General features: G+C 48.5%; 1 protein-coding gene across 1 annotated transcript in view; it reads right to left on the bottom strand.

Annotated features, from left to right (window-relative positions):
* LOC112224582 (protein kinase C epsilon type) overlaps nucleotides 1–16,520 on the bottom strand; it is a 163,115-nt gene that overhangs the window by 78,504 nt on the left and 68,091 nt on the right. The window lies entirely within an intron of this gene.

The raw sequence follows: 16,520 nt of genomic DNA, 5'->3' as shown, positions 1-16,520 counted from the left end.
TGGGCGACTAGGCCTGGCTCGCAGTCAGCGATTCAATTAATCCCAAAGGTGTTCGATGGGGTTGAGGTCAGGGCTCTGTGCAGGCCAGTCAAGTTCTTACACACCGATCTCGAAAAATAACATTTTTGTATGAACCTCGCTTTGTACACAGGGGCATTGTCATGCTGAAACAGGAAAGGGCATTCCCCAAACTGTTGCCACAAAGTTGGAAGCACAAAATTGTCTACAATGTCATCGTATGCTGTAGAGTTAAGATTTCCCTTCAATGGATCTAAGGGGCCAGAACCATGAAAAACAGCCCCAAACCATTATTCCTCGTCCACCAAACTTTACAGTTGGCACTATGCATTGGTGCAGGTAGCGTTCTCCTGGCATCCGTTAAACTAAGATTCATCCATCAGACTGCCAGATGGTGAAGCGTGATTCATCACTCCAGTGAGCTTTACACCACTCCAGCCGACGCTTGGCATTGTGCATGGTTATCTTAGGCTTGTGTTCGGCTGCTCGGCCATGGAAACCCAATTCATGAAGCTCCCGACAAAAAGTTATTGTGGTGACGCTGCTTCCAGAGGCAGTTTTGCAACTATTTTCACATGCTACGTGCTTCAGCAGTCAGTGGTCCCGTTCTGTGAGCTTGTGTGGCCTAATACTTCGTGGCTGAGCAGTTGTTGCTCATGGACGTTTCCACTTCACAATAACAGCACTTACAGTTGACCGGGGCAGCTCGAGCAGGGCAGACATTTTACAAACTGACTTGTTGGAAAGGTGGCACTATGACGGTGCCACGTTGAAAGTCACTGAGCTCTTCAGTAAGGCTATTCTAATGCCAATGTTTGTCTATGGAGTTTGCATGGCTGTGTGCTCGATTTTATACACCTGTCATCAATAGTGTGGCTGAAATAGCCAAATCCACTCATTTGAAGGGGTGTCCACATACTTTGTACATATAGTGCCTTTAGAATGTATTCAGACCCTTTGACTTTTTCCACATTTTGTTACGTTACAGCCTTAATCTAAAATGTATTTAAAAAAAAACATTTTATCTACACACTATACCGCAATCTACACACTATAATGACGAAGTAAAAAACGGTTTTTAGACATTTTTGCATTTTTGCAAATGTATTAAATACAACAGAAATACCTTATTTACATAAGTATTCAGACTCTTCGCCATGAGACTCAGGTGCATCCTGTTTCCATTGATCCTCCTTGAGATGTTTCTACAACTTGATTGGAGTCCACCTGTGGTAAATTCAATTGATTGGACATGATTTGGAAAAGCACACAACTGTCTATATAAGGTCCCACAGTTGACAGTGCATGTCAGAGCAAAAACCAAGCTATGAGGTCGAAGGAATTGTCCGTAGAGCTCCGAGACAGGATTGTGTCGAGGCACAGATCTGGGTAAGGGTACCAAAACATTTCTGCAGCATTGAAGGTCCCCAAGAACACAGTGGCCTCCATCATTCTTAAATTGAAGAAGTGTGGAACCACCAAGACTCTTCCTACAGCTAGCCGCACGACCAAACTGAGCAATCGGGAGTAAGGGCCTTGGTCAGGGAGGTGACCAAGAACCTGATGTTCACTCTGACAGAGCACTAGAGTTCCTCTGTGGAGATGGGAGAAGCTTCCAGAAGGACAATCATCTCTGCCGCACTCCCTGAATCAGGCGTTTATGGTAGAGTGGCCAGACGGAAGCATTCCTTAATAAAAGGCACATGACAGCCCGCTTGGAGTTTGCCAAAAGGCACCTAAAGACTCTCAGACCATGAGAAACAAGATTCTCTGGTCTGATGAAACCAAGATCCAACTCTTTGACCTGAATGCCAAGCGTCACCACTGGAGGAAACCTGGCACCATCCTTACGATGAAGCATGGTGGTGGCAGCATCATACTGTGGGGATGTTTTTCATCCCGAAGGTTCACCTTCCAACAGGACAATGACCCTAAGCACACAGCCAAGACAAGACAGGATTGGCTTCAGGACAAGTCTCTGAATGTCCTTGAGTGGCCCAGCCAGAGCCAAGACTTTAACCTGATCAAACATCTCTGGAGAGACCTAAAAATAGCTGTGCAGCGATGCTCCCCATCCAACCTGACAGAACTTGAGAGGATCTGCAGAGAAGAATGGGAGAAACTCCCCAAATACAGGTGTGGCAAGCTTGTAAGGTCATACCAAAGAAGACTCAAGGCTGTGGATCTGAATACTTATGTAAATGTGATATTTCAGTTTTCTATATTTTATAAATTAGCAAACATTTTAAAAATCCTGTTTTTGCTTTGTCATTATGGGGTATTATGTGCAGACTGGTGAGGGAAAAACGATTGAATCAATTTTAGAACAAGGCTGTAACCTAACAAAATGTGGAAAAAGTCAAGGGGTCTGAATCTTTTCCGAATGCACTTTATAGTGTATATTGGCCATATATCACAACCCCCCGAGGTGCTTTATTGCTATTATAAATTGGTTTCCAACGTAATTTGAGCAATAAAATAACAGTTTTGTCATACCCATGATATATCACAGCTGTCAGCCAATCAGCATTCAGGGACGACGCACCAGTTTATAATTACACATGACTACCTCTAGATGGTGGTACTTCCGCAGAGGTGAATACACAGATAACAACTCAACAACCTCAACGCTATGCAGACGCTGGAGAGGTGATTAACAGGCTTGTCTCACACCCACACACACACACACACACACACAGAAAACGTGTAATCAAACATTTGCCTCGTCCGGATAGGATAGCCTATATGCTACCTAGCTAACCAGTGACTGATTCAACCTTAACTAAGAAGAATGCAGTATATGACATGCTGGTGATTGAGCTCTCTCTCAGTGTCCCAGTGTGAGTGTGTATGTAGTGTACTGTAGTTGCTGAGGTCTGGATCAATGGATTGACGGGGTCGGCTGTGATACAGAGCAACCATATTGGAGACCTGTCAGCCCTACTCACCAGGGCAGAAGACAAGGTCACTCAGAGAGCTGCACATCTCTCTCTCTCTCTCTCTCTCTCTCTCTCTCTCACACACACACACACACAGCTTCACACATTTACTGTATGCACACAGCACACACGCACACTCACACAAACGCACACACACACACACACACACTCACACACACACACACACACACACACACACACACACACACACACACACACACACACACACACACACACACACACACACACACTCACGGTTGTGGATTGCTTAGGTTTAGATTACACTCTGCCACTTTGTTAATTATACTGTCAGCCTGGGGGGGGGTTATAAATATATGTAAAGATATATATATATACACAGAAGAACTAAGAAAACAGAACTTGTTATGAACTTGTTATGTCACTGGTATGTTACTGGTAGGTGACAGCCCCCTGCCACATGGTCTGATTGGTGACAGCCCCCTGCCACATGGTCTGGTAGGTGACAGCCCTCTGCCACATGGTCTGGTAGGTGACAGCCCCCTGCCCCATGGTCTGATAGGTGACAGCCCCCTGCCCCATGGTCTGATAGGTGACAGCCCCCTGCCACATGGTCTGATAGGTGACAGCCCCTGCCACATGGTCTGATAGGTGACAGCCCCTGCCACATGGTCTGGTAGGTGACAGCCCCTGCCCCATGGTCTGATAGGTGACAGCCCCCTGCCACATGGTCTGGTAGGTGACAGCCCCCTGCCACATGGTCTGATAGGTGACAGCCCCCTGCCACATGGTCTGGTAGGTGACAGCCCCTGCCACTGAGCCCCCTGCCACATGGTCTGATAGGTGACAGCCCCTGCCACATGGTCTGGTAGGTGACAGCCCCCTGCCACATGGTCTGATGGTCTGATAGGTGACAGCCCCCTGCCCCATGGTCTGATAGGTGACAGCCCCTGCCACATGGTCTGGTAGGTGACAGCCCCCTGCCCCATGGTCTGATAGGTGACAGCCCCCTGCCACATGGTCTGGTAGGTGACAGCCCCCTGCCCCATGGTCTGATAGGTGACAGCCCCCTGCCACATGGTCTGGTAGGTGACAGCCCCCTGCCCCATGGTCTGATGGTGACAGCCCCCTGCCACATGGTCTGGTAGGTGACAGCCCCCTGCCACATGGTCTGGTAGGTGACAGCCCCCTGCCACATGGTCTGGTAGGTGACAGCCCCCTGCCACCCCCCCTGCCACATGGTCTGGTAGGTGACAACCCCCTGCCACATGGTCTGGTAGGTGACAGCCCCCTGCCACATGGTCTGGTAGGTGACAGCCCCCTGCCACATGGTCAGGTAGGTGACAGCCCCCTGCCACATGGTCAGGTGACAGCCCCCTGCCACATGGTCTGGTAGGTGACAACCCCTGCCACATGGTTTGGTAGGTGACAGCCCCCTGCCACATGGTCTGGTAGGTGACAGCCCCCTGCCACATGGTCTGGTAGGTGACAACCCCTGCCACATGGTCTGGTAGGTGACAACCCCCTGCCACATGGTCTGGTAGATGACAGCCCCCTGCCACATGGTCTGGTAGGTGACAGCCCCCTGCCACATGGTCTGGTAGGTGACAGCCCCTGCCACATGGTCAGGTAGGTGACAACCCCCTGCCACATGGTCTGGTAGGTGACAGCCCCCTGCCACATGGTCTGGTAGGTGACAACCCCCTGCCACATGGTCTGGTAGGTGACAACCCCCTGCCACATGGTCTGGTAGGTGACAACCCCCTGCAACATGGTCTGGTAGGTGACAGCCCCCTGCCACATGGTCAGGTAGGTGACAACCCCTGCCACATGGTCTGGTAGGTGACAGCCCCCTGCCACATGGTCTGGTAGGTGACAACCCCCTGCCACATGGTCTGGTAGGTGACAACCCCCTGCCACATGGTCTGGTAGGTGACAACCCCCTGCCACACAGTTATTTTGGTTGGTGGTTCACTCTGACCCAGAAAAAACACTGAGTGAAAGCAGTGGGATCTAGGTCCATGCGAGAGATTCACTGTCAGAAAGACACAACCCTAAGGTGTCGGCACAGTGCTGGTTGTATTAGTGCTGAGTAAGACCCCAGGACTGCATGCCCCTCTTAACACAATACACTGACTGGCACATTTTGGTTTCTGGGGTCAACTGAGGCTGTGTGTAATTTTACCTGTAACTGGGAGCAACAGCTGCGCCACAATGAAGTCATGTCCATTGTTGAAAAAAATCTCTCTCCGCGCTCTCTCTCCCCTCAGTGTGCCAGGGTGTTGTATCATATATGACCACTGTGTGGAGCTGCAAGATCAGGCCCTGTATCCCTGTATCCCTGTATCCCTGTATCCCTGTCTGTCTGTCTGTCTGTCTGTCTGTCTGTCTGTCTGTCTGTCTGTCTGTCTGTCTGCCTAACCCTAACCTAATTTGATTTTGTCAAACTTGACCCCTAAAGCTAATCAATCACACACTCCTCTCCTCACTTAACTCTATACAGCACAGAGAGACAGAGACCGAGAGAGAGAGAGAGGGGGAGAGAGACAAAGCACAGAGAGAGAGAGAGGGGGAGAGACAAAGAAAGAGAGACAGAGAGAGAGAGAGAGAGAGAGAGACAGAGACAGAGACAGAGACAGAGACAGAGAGAGAGAGAGAGAGAGAGAGAGAGAGAGAGAGAGACCGTGCACACTGCCCACAAAATTAGGTGGAAACTGAGCTGCACTTCCTAACCTCCTGCCAAATGTATGACCATATTAGAAACACATATTTCCCTCAGATTACACAGACCCACAAAGAATTCGAAAACAAATCCAATTTTGATAAACTCCCATATCTATTGGGTGAAATACCACAGTGTGCCATCACAGCAGCAATATGTGTGACCTGTTGCCACAAGAAAAGGGCAACCAGTGAAGAACAAAACTATATTTATATTTATTTATTTTCCCTTTTGTACTTTAACTATTTGCACTTTAACTGTCATTATAACATTGTATAGAAACATAATATGACATTTGAAATGTCTTTATTTAAAAAAACGTTTGTTAGTGTAATGTTAACTGTTCATTTTGTATTGCTTATTTCACTTTTGTTTATTGTATTATCTATTTCACTTGCTTTGGCAATGTAAACATGTTTCCCATGCCAATAAAGCCCCTTAAATTGAAATTGAATTTAAATTGAATTGAGATACAACCAACCTCTAGCAGAGAAGTAGAGGAGAAAAGGAAAGAAAGTGAAAGTAGGGGAGAGAACAGAAAACAGAGCAGCTATACACCACCGTTCAAAGCTTTGGGGTCACTTAGAAATGTCCTTGTTTTTGAAAGAAAAGCATTTTTTTGTCCATTATCGATCAGAAATACAGTGTAGACATTGCTCATTTTGTAAATTACTATTGTAGCTGCAAACGACAGATTTTTAATGGAATATCTACACAGGCGTACAAGGGCCCATTATCAGCAACCATCACTCCTGTGTTCAAATGGCACGCTGTGTTAGCTAATACAAGTTTATCATTTTAAAAGGCTAATTGAGCAACCCTTTTGCAATTATGTTAGCACAGCTAGAAACTGTTGTCGTCCTTAAAGAAGCAATAAAACTGTCCTTCTTTAGACTAGTTGAGTATCTGGAGGATCAGCATTTGTGGGTTCGATTACAGGGTAAAAATAGAAACAAATAACTTTCTTCTGAAACTCGTCAGTCTATTCTTGTTCTGAGAAATGAAGGCTATTCCATGTGAGAAATTGCCAAGAAACTGAAAATCTTATTAGCTAACACAGCGTGCCATTGGCTAACACAACGTGCCATTGGAAACAGGAGTGATGGTTGCTGATAATGGGCGTCTGTATGCATATGTAGATATTCCATAATAAATAAGCTGTTTCCAGCTACGATAATCATTTACAACAATAACAATGCCCACACTGTATTTCTGATCAATTTGATGTTATTTTAATGGACAAAAAAATCATATTTCTTTCAAAAACAAGGACATTTCTAAGTGACCCCAAACTTTTGAACGGTAGTGTACGTTTAAACACGCACACACACACAGGGATGTGCACACACACACAGGGACGTGCACACACACAGGAACGTGCACACACACAGGGACGCGCACACACACACACACAGGCACGCACACACAGGCACGCACACACAGGCACGCACACATAGGCACACACACAGACACACACACACACACACACACACACACACACACACACACAGTAAAATCAATGGAGTTAATCTCAAGAGCATGGAAAATTTGTTCTTGGAGAGAGTGGTGCAGGCAGGAGTGAGAATTGCCACCGACTTGACACACCCACTGAACCAAGAGTACCAGCTCCTACCATCAGGCCGTCCATATAGAGACATTCTGTACAAAACCGCCAGAGCCCAGAAATCATTTGTCCGCACTAGTATAAGTCAATTTGAATTTACAAACTGAACTGTATCAACTTGTTACCTGCTGTAGTTATTGCTCGTGGTTTATGTATTTATATACTTATGTGGTGATGCTGTGCTGTGGTTTGTTGAGATACAAGACAAATTTACTGAAAAAAACCACAATAGAATGATAATAATAATATTATTATTCATGTACACTACATGACCAACAGTATGTAGACATCTGCTCGTCAAACATCTCTTTCCAAAATTATGGGTATTAAAATGGAGTTGGTCCACCCTGCTGCTATAACAGCCTCCACTCTTCTGGGAAGGCTTTCTACTAGATGTTGGAACATTGTTGCAGGGACCTGCTTCCATTCATCCACAAGAGCATTAGTGAGGTCGGGCCCTGATGTTGGGTGATTAGGCCTGGCTCACAGTCGGCGTTCCAATTCATCCCAAAGGTGTTCGATGGGTTTGAGGTCAGGGCTCTGTGCAGGCCAGTCAAGTTCTTACACACCGATCTCAACCATTTCTGTATGGACCTCGCTTTGTGCACGGGGGCATTGTCATACTAAAACAAGAAAGGGCCTTCCCAAAACTATTGCCACAAAGTTGGAAGGACAAAATCATCTACAATGTCATTGTATGCTGTAGAGTTAAGATTTCCCTTCACTGGAACTAAGGGGCCTAGCACGAACCATGAAAAACAGCCCCAGACCATTATTCCTCCTCCCCCAAACTTTACAGTTGGCACTATGCATTGGTGCAGGTAGCGTTCTTCTGGCAACCGTCAAACTAAGATTCATCCATCAGACTGCCAGATGGTGAAGCATAATTCATCACCCCAGAGAACGCATTTCCATTACTTCGGCGATGTCATTTCCAAAACACTCTACTCAACAAATTGGATGCAGTCTATCACAGTGCCATCCATTTTGTCACCAGAGCCCCATATTACTACCCACCACTGCGACCTGTATGATCTCATTGGCTGGCCGTCGCTTCATACTCGTCGCCAAACCCACTGGCTCCAGGTCATTTACAAGTCTCTGCTAGGTAAAGCCCGGCCTTATCTCAGCTCACTGGTCACCACAGCAGCACCCACCCGTAGCATGCGCTCCAGCAGGTATATCTCACTGGTCACCACCAAAGCCAATTCTTCCTTTGGCCACCTCTCCTTCCAGTTCTCTGTTGCCAATCTCTGGAACGAACTCCAAAATCTCTGAAGCTGGAGACTCTTACCTCCCTCCCTAGCTTAAAGCACCAGTTGTTAGAGCAGCTCACATTTCACTGCACATAGCTCATCTGTAAATAGCCCATCCAATCTACCTCATCCCCATACTGTATTTATTTATATATTTATCTTGCTCCTTTACACCCCAGTATCTCAACTTGCACACTCATCTTCTGCACATCCTACCGTTCCAGTGTTTAATTGCTATATTGTAATTACTTTACCACTATGGCCTATTTATTGCCTTTACCTCTCTTATCCTACCTCTTTTGCACATGCTGTATATAGATCTTTCTACTGTATTATTGATTGTATGTTTGTTTATTCCATGTGTAACTCTGTGTTGTTGTATGTGTCGAACTGCTTTGCTTTATCTGGCCAGGTCGCAGTTGCAAATGAGAACTTGTTCTCAACTAGCCTACCTGGTTAAATAAATATATATAAATAAATTGCTCCAGAGTCCAATGGCAGCTAGTTTTACACCACTCCAGCCAACGCTTGGCATTGCACATGGTGATCTTAGGCTTGTGTGTGGCTGCTCAGCCATGGAAACCCATTTCATGAAGCTCTCGACGAACAGTTCTTGTGCTGACATTGCTTTGCTGATTTTTACACGCTACGTGCTTCAGCAGTCCAGTTCTGTGAGCTTGTGTGGCCTACCACTTTAATGCTGAGCCATTGTTGTTCCTAGACATTTCCACTTTACAATAATAGCGCTTGACTGGGGCAGCTCTAGCAGGGCAGAAATATGACCAACTGTAACGGTTTTCATGTGGTGAAGGAGAGTCGGACCAAAATGCAGCGTGTAGATTGCGATCCATGTTTAATGAACGAACGTAAACACGAATAAATACAAACACTACAAAACAAAGAACCTTAAATGAACGAAACGAAAACCGAAACAGCCTATACTTGTGAAAACTAACAAAGACAGGAACAAGGACACTAAGGACAATCACCCACGACAAACTCAAAGAATATGGCTGCCTAAATATGGTTCCCAATCAGAGACAACGATAAACACCTGCCTCTGATTGAGAACCACTCCAGACAGCCATAGACTTTGCTAGATCACCCCACTAGCTACAATCCCAATATTTACACACCACATACAAAAAAAAACATGCCACACCCTGGTCTGACCCAATACATGAAGATAAACACAAAATGCTTCGACCAGGGTGTGACAGAACCCCCCCCCCCTAAGGTGCAGACTCCCGAACGCACCTCAAAACAATAGGGAGGGTCCGGGTGGGCGTCTGTCCATGGTGGCGGCTCCGGCGCGGGACGTGGACCCCACTCAGTCAATGTCTTAGTCCCCTCTCCTCGCGTCCCTGGATAGTCCACCCTCGCCGCCGACCATGGCCTAGTAGTCCTCACCCAGAACCCCACTGGACTGAGGAGCAGATCGGAACTGAAGGACAGCTCGGGACTGAGGCAGCTCGGGACTGAGGGGAAGCTCGGGGGTGAGAGAAAGCTCGGGGGTGAGAGGAAGCTCGGGAGTGAGAGGAAGCTCGGGAGTGAGAGGAAGCTCAGGCAGGTTGATGGATCGACCAGATCCTGGCTGGCAGATCCTGGCCGACTGGCGGATCCCGGCCGACTGGCGGATCCCGGCCGACTGGCGGATCCCGGCCGACTGGCGGATCCCGGCCGACTGGCGGATCCCGGCCGACTGGCGGATCCCGGCCGACTGGCGGATCCCGGCCGACTGGCAGATCCCGGCTGACTGGCAGATCCCGGCTGACTGGCAGATCTGGAATAGTCTGGTTGACTGGCAGATCTGGAAGAGTCTGGTTGACTGGCAGATCTGGAAGAGTCTGGCTGACTGGCGGATCTGGAAGAGTCTGGCTGACTGGCGGATCTGGAAGAGTCTGGCTGACTGGCGGATCTGGAAGAGTCTGGCTGACTGGCGGATCTGGAAGAGTCTGGCTGACTGGCGGATCTGGAAGAGTCTGGCTGACTGGCGGATCTGGAAGAGTCTGGCTGACTGGCAGATCTGGAAGAGTCTGGCTGACTGGCGGATCTGGAAGAGTCTGGCTGACTGGCAGATCTGGAAGAGTCTGGCTGACTGGCGGATCTGGAAGACTCTGGCTGACTGGCGGATCCTGGCAGACTGAAAGATCTGGCTGCTCCATGCTGACTGGCGGCTCTGGCTGCTCCATGTAGGCTGACAGCTCTGGCGGCTTCTTACGGACTGGCAGCTCTGGCGGCTCCGTGCAGACTGACAGGTCCGTGCAGACTGGCAGCTCCGTGCAGACTGGCAGCTCCGTGCAGACTGGCAGCTCCGTGCAGACTGGCAGCTCCTTGCAGACTGGCAGCTCCTTGCAGACTGGCAGCTCCTTGCAGACTGGCAGCTCTGGCTGCTTCATGCAGACTGACAACTCTGGCTGCTCCATGCAGACTGACAACTCTGGCTGCTCCATGCAGACTGACAGCTCTGGCTGCTCCATGCAGGCTGGCAGCTCTGGCTGCGCTGAACAGGCGGGAGACTCCAGCAGCGCTGTAGAGGAGGAAGGCTCTGGCTGCGCTGAACAGGCAGGAGACTCCGGGAGCGCAGGAGAGAAGAAAGGCTCCGGCAGCGCTGGAGAGGCGAGGCGCACTGTAGGCCTGATGCGTGGTGCTGGCACTGGTGGTACTGAACCGAGGACACGTACAGGAAGCCTGGTGCGGGGAGCTGCCACCGGAGGGCTGGTGTGTGGAGGTGGTACTGGATAGACCGGACCGTGCAGGCGCACTGGAGCACCGAGCCTGGCCAACCTTACCTGGCTCGATGCCCACTCTAGCCCGGCCGATACGCTGAGCTGGATTATACCGCACCGGGCTATGCACCCGCACTGGGGACACCGTGCGCACCACTGCATAACACGGTGCCTGCCCGGTCTCTCTAGCCCCCCGGTAAGCACAGGGAGTTTGCGCAGGTCTCCTACCTGGCGTAGCCATACTCCCTGTGAGCCCCCCCCCCAATAAAGTTTTGGGGCTGACTCTCGGGCTTCCGTCCGCGCCGCCGTGCTTGCTTCGCCAACTCCATTCTCCGATAACCTTCTGCGCACTGCTCCATCGAATCCCAGGCGGGCACCGGCACTCTCCCTGGGTCGACCGCCCACCTGTCTATCTCCTCCCAAGAAGTATAGTCCATACTGTCCTCCTCTTTGGGCTGCTCCTGTTGCCTCTTCTCCTGCTGCACCTTTGGGCGGCTACACTCCCCTGGTTTAGCCCAGGGTCCTCTCCCGTCGAGGATTTCCTCCCATGTCCAGAAATCCTTATTGCGCATCTCCTCTTTGGGCTGCTCCTGCCTGTTGACACGCTGCTTGGTCCGTTTGTGGTGGGTGATTCTGTTTTCATGTGGTGAAGGAGAGTCGGACCAAAATGCAGCGTGTAGATTGCGATCCATGTTTAATGAACGAATGTAAACACGAATAAATACAAACACTATAAAACAAAGAACGTAAATGAATGAAACGAAAACCGAAACAGCCTATACTTGTGAAACCTAACAAAGACAGGAACAAGGACACTAAGGACAATCACCCACGACAAACTCAAAGAATATGGCTGCCTAAATATGGTTCCCAATCAGAGACAACGATAAACACCTGCCTCTGATTGAGAACCACTCCAGACAGCCATAGACTTTGCTAGATCACCCCACTAGCTACAATCCCAATATATACACACCACATACAAAAACCCATGCCACACCCTGGCCTGACCCAATACATGAAGATAAACACAAAATATTTCGACCAGGGCGTGACACCAACTAACTTGTTGGAAAGGTGGCATCCTATGATGTGCCATGTTGAAAGTCACTGAGGCCATTAAAGCCATTCTACTGCCAATGTTTCCCTATGGAGATTACATGGCTGTGTGCTCAATGTTATACACTTGTCAGCAACGGGTGTGGCTGAAATAGACTAAACCACTAATTTGAAGGATCCACATACTTTTGTATATATACTGTAAGTGTTCAACACCATTCCCCTCTACAGTGTCTCTTGCTAGGCGCTTCCTCACTCTGCAGGCATGATGTTTCAACTCCAGAGATGAAAAAACCAACCCTCAGATATACTGCGCCACACGCCACTGCTCTCATTCTCACCCCCACGGTGTGAATGTGTGCGCCTGTGTCAGCATGTGTGTGAGCATGAGCATGTGCGCACATGCCGGTGTGTAGTGTGGGTGTGTGTGCCTGTGTGTGTATGTGTGTGTGTGTGTGTGTGTGTGTGTGTGTGTTACCGAGCGTGTGTATGTGTGTGTATGGGTGTCGAATTCACCGTGGGTGTGTTTCAGGCTGTGTGTGTGAGTGTGTTTGTCACCGAGCATGTGTGTGTGTGTTTGCGCCTGTGTGTGTGTTTGTGTATTTGTCTGTTTGTGGACCTGAACATTCCCAGCCAAGTCTATCTGTGACAGTTGTCCCATCTGTAGACTTTGGCCAGACAGAAGGATGATCAGGGAGGCTGTGGAGGGGATGACTTAGTGGATGACTTTGTGGAAGACTTAGTGCAGGGATGGGCAACTCCAGCCCTCGAGGGGGGCTGATTGGTGTCACACTTTTGGTCCAGGCCCAGCCCCATCCCCATCCCCAGCCCCATCCCCAGCCCCATCCCATCCCCAGCCCCATCCCTAGCCCCATCCCCAGCCCCATCCCCAGCCCCATCCCATCCCATCCCCAGCCCCAGCCCCAGCCCCATCCCCTTCCCCAGCCCCATGCCTAGCCCCATCCCCTTCCCCAGCCCCACCCCATCCCAGCCCCGTCCCCATCCCCTTCCCCAGCCCCATCCCATCCCTAGCCCCAGCCCCATGCCTAGCCCCATCCCCTTCCCCAGCCCCACCCCATCCCAGCCCCGTCTCCAGCCCCATCCCCAGCCCCATCCCATCCCCAGCCCCAGCCCCAACCCTAGCCCCATCCCCTCCCCAGCCCCACCCCATCCCCAGCCCCGTCCCCAGCCCCATCCCCAGCCCCATCCCCAGTCATAAACAGCGCTGTGCTTGCGAAGAGCTGCTGGCAAAACGCACGTAAGTGCTGTTTGAATGAATACTTACGAGCCTGCTGCTGCCTACCATCGCTCAGACAGACTGCTCTATCAAATCATAGACTTAATTATAACATAACACACAGAAATACGAGCCTTTGGTCATTAATATGGTTGAATCCGGAAACTATAATTTCGAAAACAATACGTTTATTCTTTCAGTGAAATACGGAACCATTCAGTATTTTATCTAACTGGTGGCATCCCTAAGTCTAAATATTCTTGTTACATTGCACAACCTTCAATGTTATGTCATAATTACGTAAAATTCTGGCAAATTAGTTCGCAATGAGCCAGGTAGCCCAAACTGTTGCATATACCCTGACTCTGCGTGCAATGAACACAAGAGAAGTGACACAATTTCATCTTGTTAATATTGCCAAGCTAAATATGCTTTGGTCCAGCCCCAGCCCCAGCCCCAGCCCCAGCCCCAGCCCCAGCCCCAGCCCCAGCCCCAGCCCCATCCCTTCCCAATCCCCATCCCCAGCCCCATCCCCAACCCCATCTCCATCCCCAACCCCTTCCCCAGCCCCAACCCCATCCCCAACCCCATCCCCAGCCCCATCCCCAGCGAGTTGAAGAACGCCAACTACAGATTAAAATGCTTGTTAGAGCATCTCGAAGACTACATTCAAAATAGACGAGGTGAGAAACAGATTCAGTTTTACTATTGTAAAATGCAGTGATGAGAAATCTATTGTCCACATCAGGAGCCCAGGCTTTTGACATAGATGGGAGAGTTCTCGTCTCTGAATCACACGATCTTAAGATTCTGTCCGCTAAGGCACTTGTCTCTCTCTACAGCAGTCAGCCACATTGGTGACCAGGCTGGGAACCTTTTGGATACGCGCTATGGGGCTCGGGCACACGAATGCTTCCTAGGGAGACGGGGGGATACTGAAGCATGCATTGACAAACGTTCTACTGTCTCCATCAGAGGCTTTGGCAGGGATAAAAAAAAAGCTCTCATTTCTGGACTGCAACACCGTAGGATTATACCTCCCACGGTACTTCTCTCTCTATATGCAGTACATTGATTGGTAGGTTACACGATATTTAGATACTTCAAATATGCCTGAGACACCTTTGCTATTTGTCTCCATACTCAATAAAGGGTGATACACTAAATGTGATTGTCACGCCCTGGTCTTAGTATTTTGTGTTTTCTTTATTATTTTGGTCAGGCCAGGGTGTGACATGGGTGATTATGTGTTTGTCTTGTCTAGGGGTTTTTGTAGATTAATGGGGTTGTGTTTAGTAGAGTAGTCTAGGTAAGTCTATGGTTGCCTAGAGTGGTTCTCAATCAGAGGCAGGTGTTTATCGTTGTCTCTGATTGGGAACCATATTTAGGCAGCCATATTCTTTGAGTGTTTTGTGGCTGATTGTTCCTGTCTCTGTGTTTGTTGCACCAGATAGGGCTGTTTTGGGTTTTCACGGTTTTTGTATAGTGTTTGTATTTTTCATCTTTTATTAAAGATGTTTATGAATAACCACGCTGCATTTTGGTCCTCCTCTCTTTCAATAGAAGAAAGCTGTAACAGTGATGGTGTTCTTTGCTTGAATGTATATGCATGAAACATACATGATGGAAAACATGTCTCACACTCAGTCATAGTTCGCAGTAGAATAATGGATTGGCAAGAATTTGGCACGGTCAACTTCCAGTCGGATAGTTAGGCTAATCATTTAAAGCACCTAAATATACTCACCTTCACTGAACATTTAGTATTTTGAATCTCAAACATTCATTTCCCAACTGCTTGTTCTATAATCCTGCAGCCTCTTTATCATTGTCCATATCTTATATTCCAATGCATCCAACATTACGCATGTCCACCATGGTGTGGAGTCATCTGACAACTCCTCTGGTTTAGAAATCAAACTCTAGTCATCTCATTGGAGAGCACATTGTCTACATTTTCCCCAGCTGTTTTTAGAGATGATTGTATTGCAAGTTATGCTACCTGACACACCTAGTTAAATAAAGTTTAAATTAAAAATAAATACATGTGTAGGATATGCTGTGTTGGTTAGTATGCAGCTGTCGTCTTTAAACCTCTATTCTAGGATACATGACACATCTTTCTATCTGCTTTTATTGGGGTTTCCATGCAAGCTATATTATTGCATTGGTCTTTAAGCCAGCAGCTAGTTGCTTGAAATGAGACATATAATCATGTCAAAACATGGTTGAAAAATGTGATTAACTAACAGAGAGATGGCTAATGAAACACTAAGCCCTGAGCAGGCAAACTGACATTTACAGTAGCTGGCTAGGCTAGTCAAACTGTAACATTAGCTAAATGGTCAACAGAGTTAGCTCTTCATACCATCAATACCATTCGTATTGTATGCTGCATACTGTATGTCAAGTGCACTCAAAAACAGATATTTATCTTATTTCAGTCTTTGGGAGCTCATCACACACACAGAAAGCAGCTCGCGTTTTCATTTGAGGATGTGTACATCGCAGATAGAAGCAGGCCATTGGCTGCCTTCATCACAAGGGGTACGTGCGGGAGTTCTGATTGGCAGCAGTTCTCTCAATGGGGATGGATGAACTTCATGTTTTTTGGCTTTGGCTCACCACCTAATCAACTATGTGTCAATGGAGAGGTATGACAATACACCCAGACCGGACCATTCTCTAAGGGCTGTTCCCACAATGCATTGGGCCTTCCGCTTCATCATGCACTCTGTAGGAAGATCTCAACTCCTCACATCCTCTTTCATCTCCTCCTCAAAACACATTGGATGAGAAAGCCAGAGGTCCCTCCCTTTGACCTTTTCCTCCAATGAGTTCTCAGTCGTACCCCTCCAGCCCCTATGCCGTCACCATCACCTAGCAACTGGCCCTGGCTGCCTAGCAACAGCCATAACCATACCGCTGTAGGAGGGGAGATGGCTCTTTGTCAATGG

The sequence above is a fragment of the Oncorhynchus tshawytscha genome, linkage group LG25 (genome assembly GCF_018296145.1).
Source record: "Oncorhynchus tshawytscha isolate Ot180627B linkage group LG25, Otsh_v2.0, whole genome shotgun sequence".
In the NCBI taxonomy this organism is placed as follows: Eukaryota; Metazoa; Chordata; class Actinopteri; order Salmoniformes; family Salmonidae; genus Oncorhynchus; species Oncorhynchus tshawytscha.
Note: the sequence above shows the minus strand (reverse complement) of the source record. Positions and strands in the feature narration are given on the sequence as shown.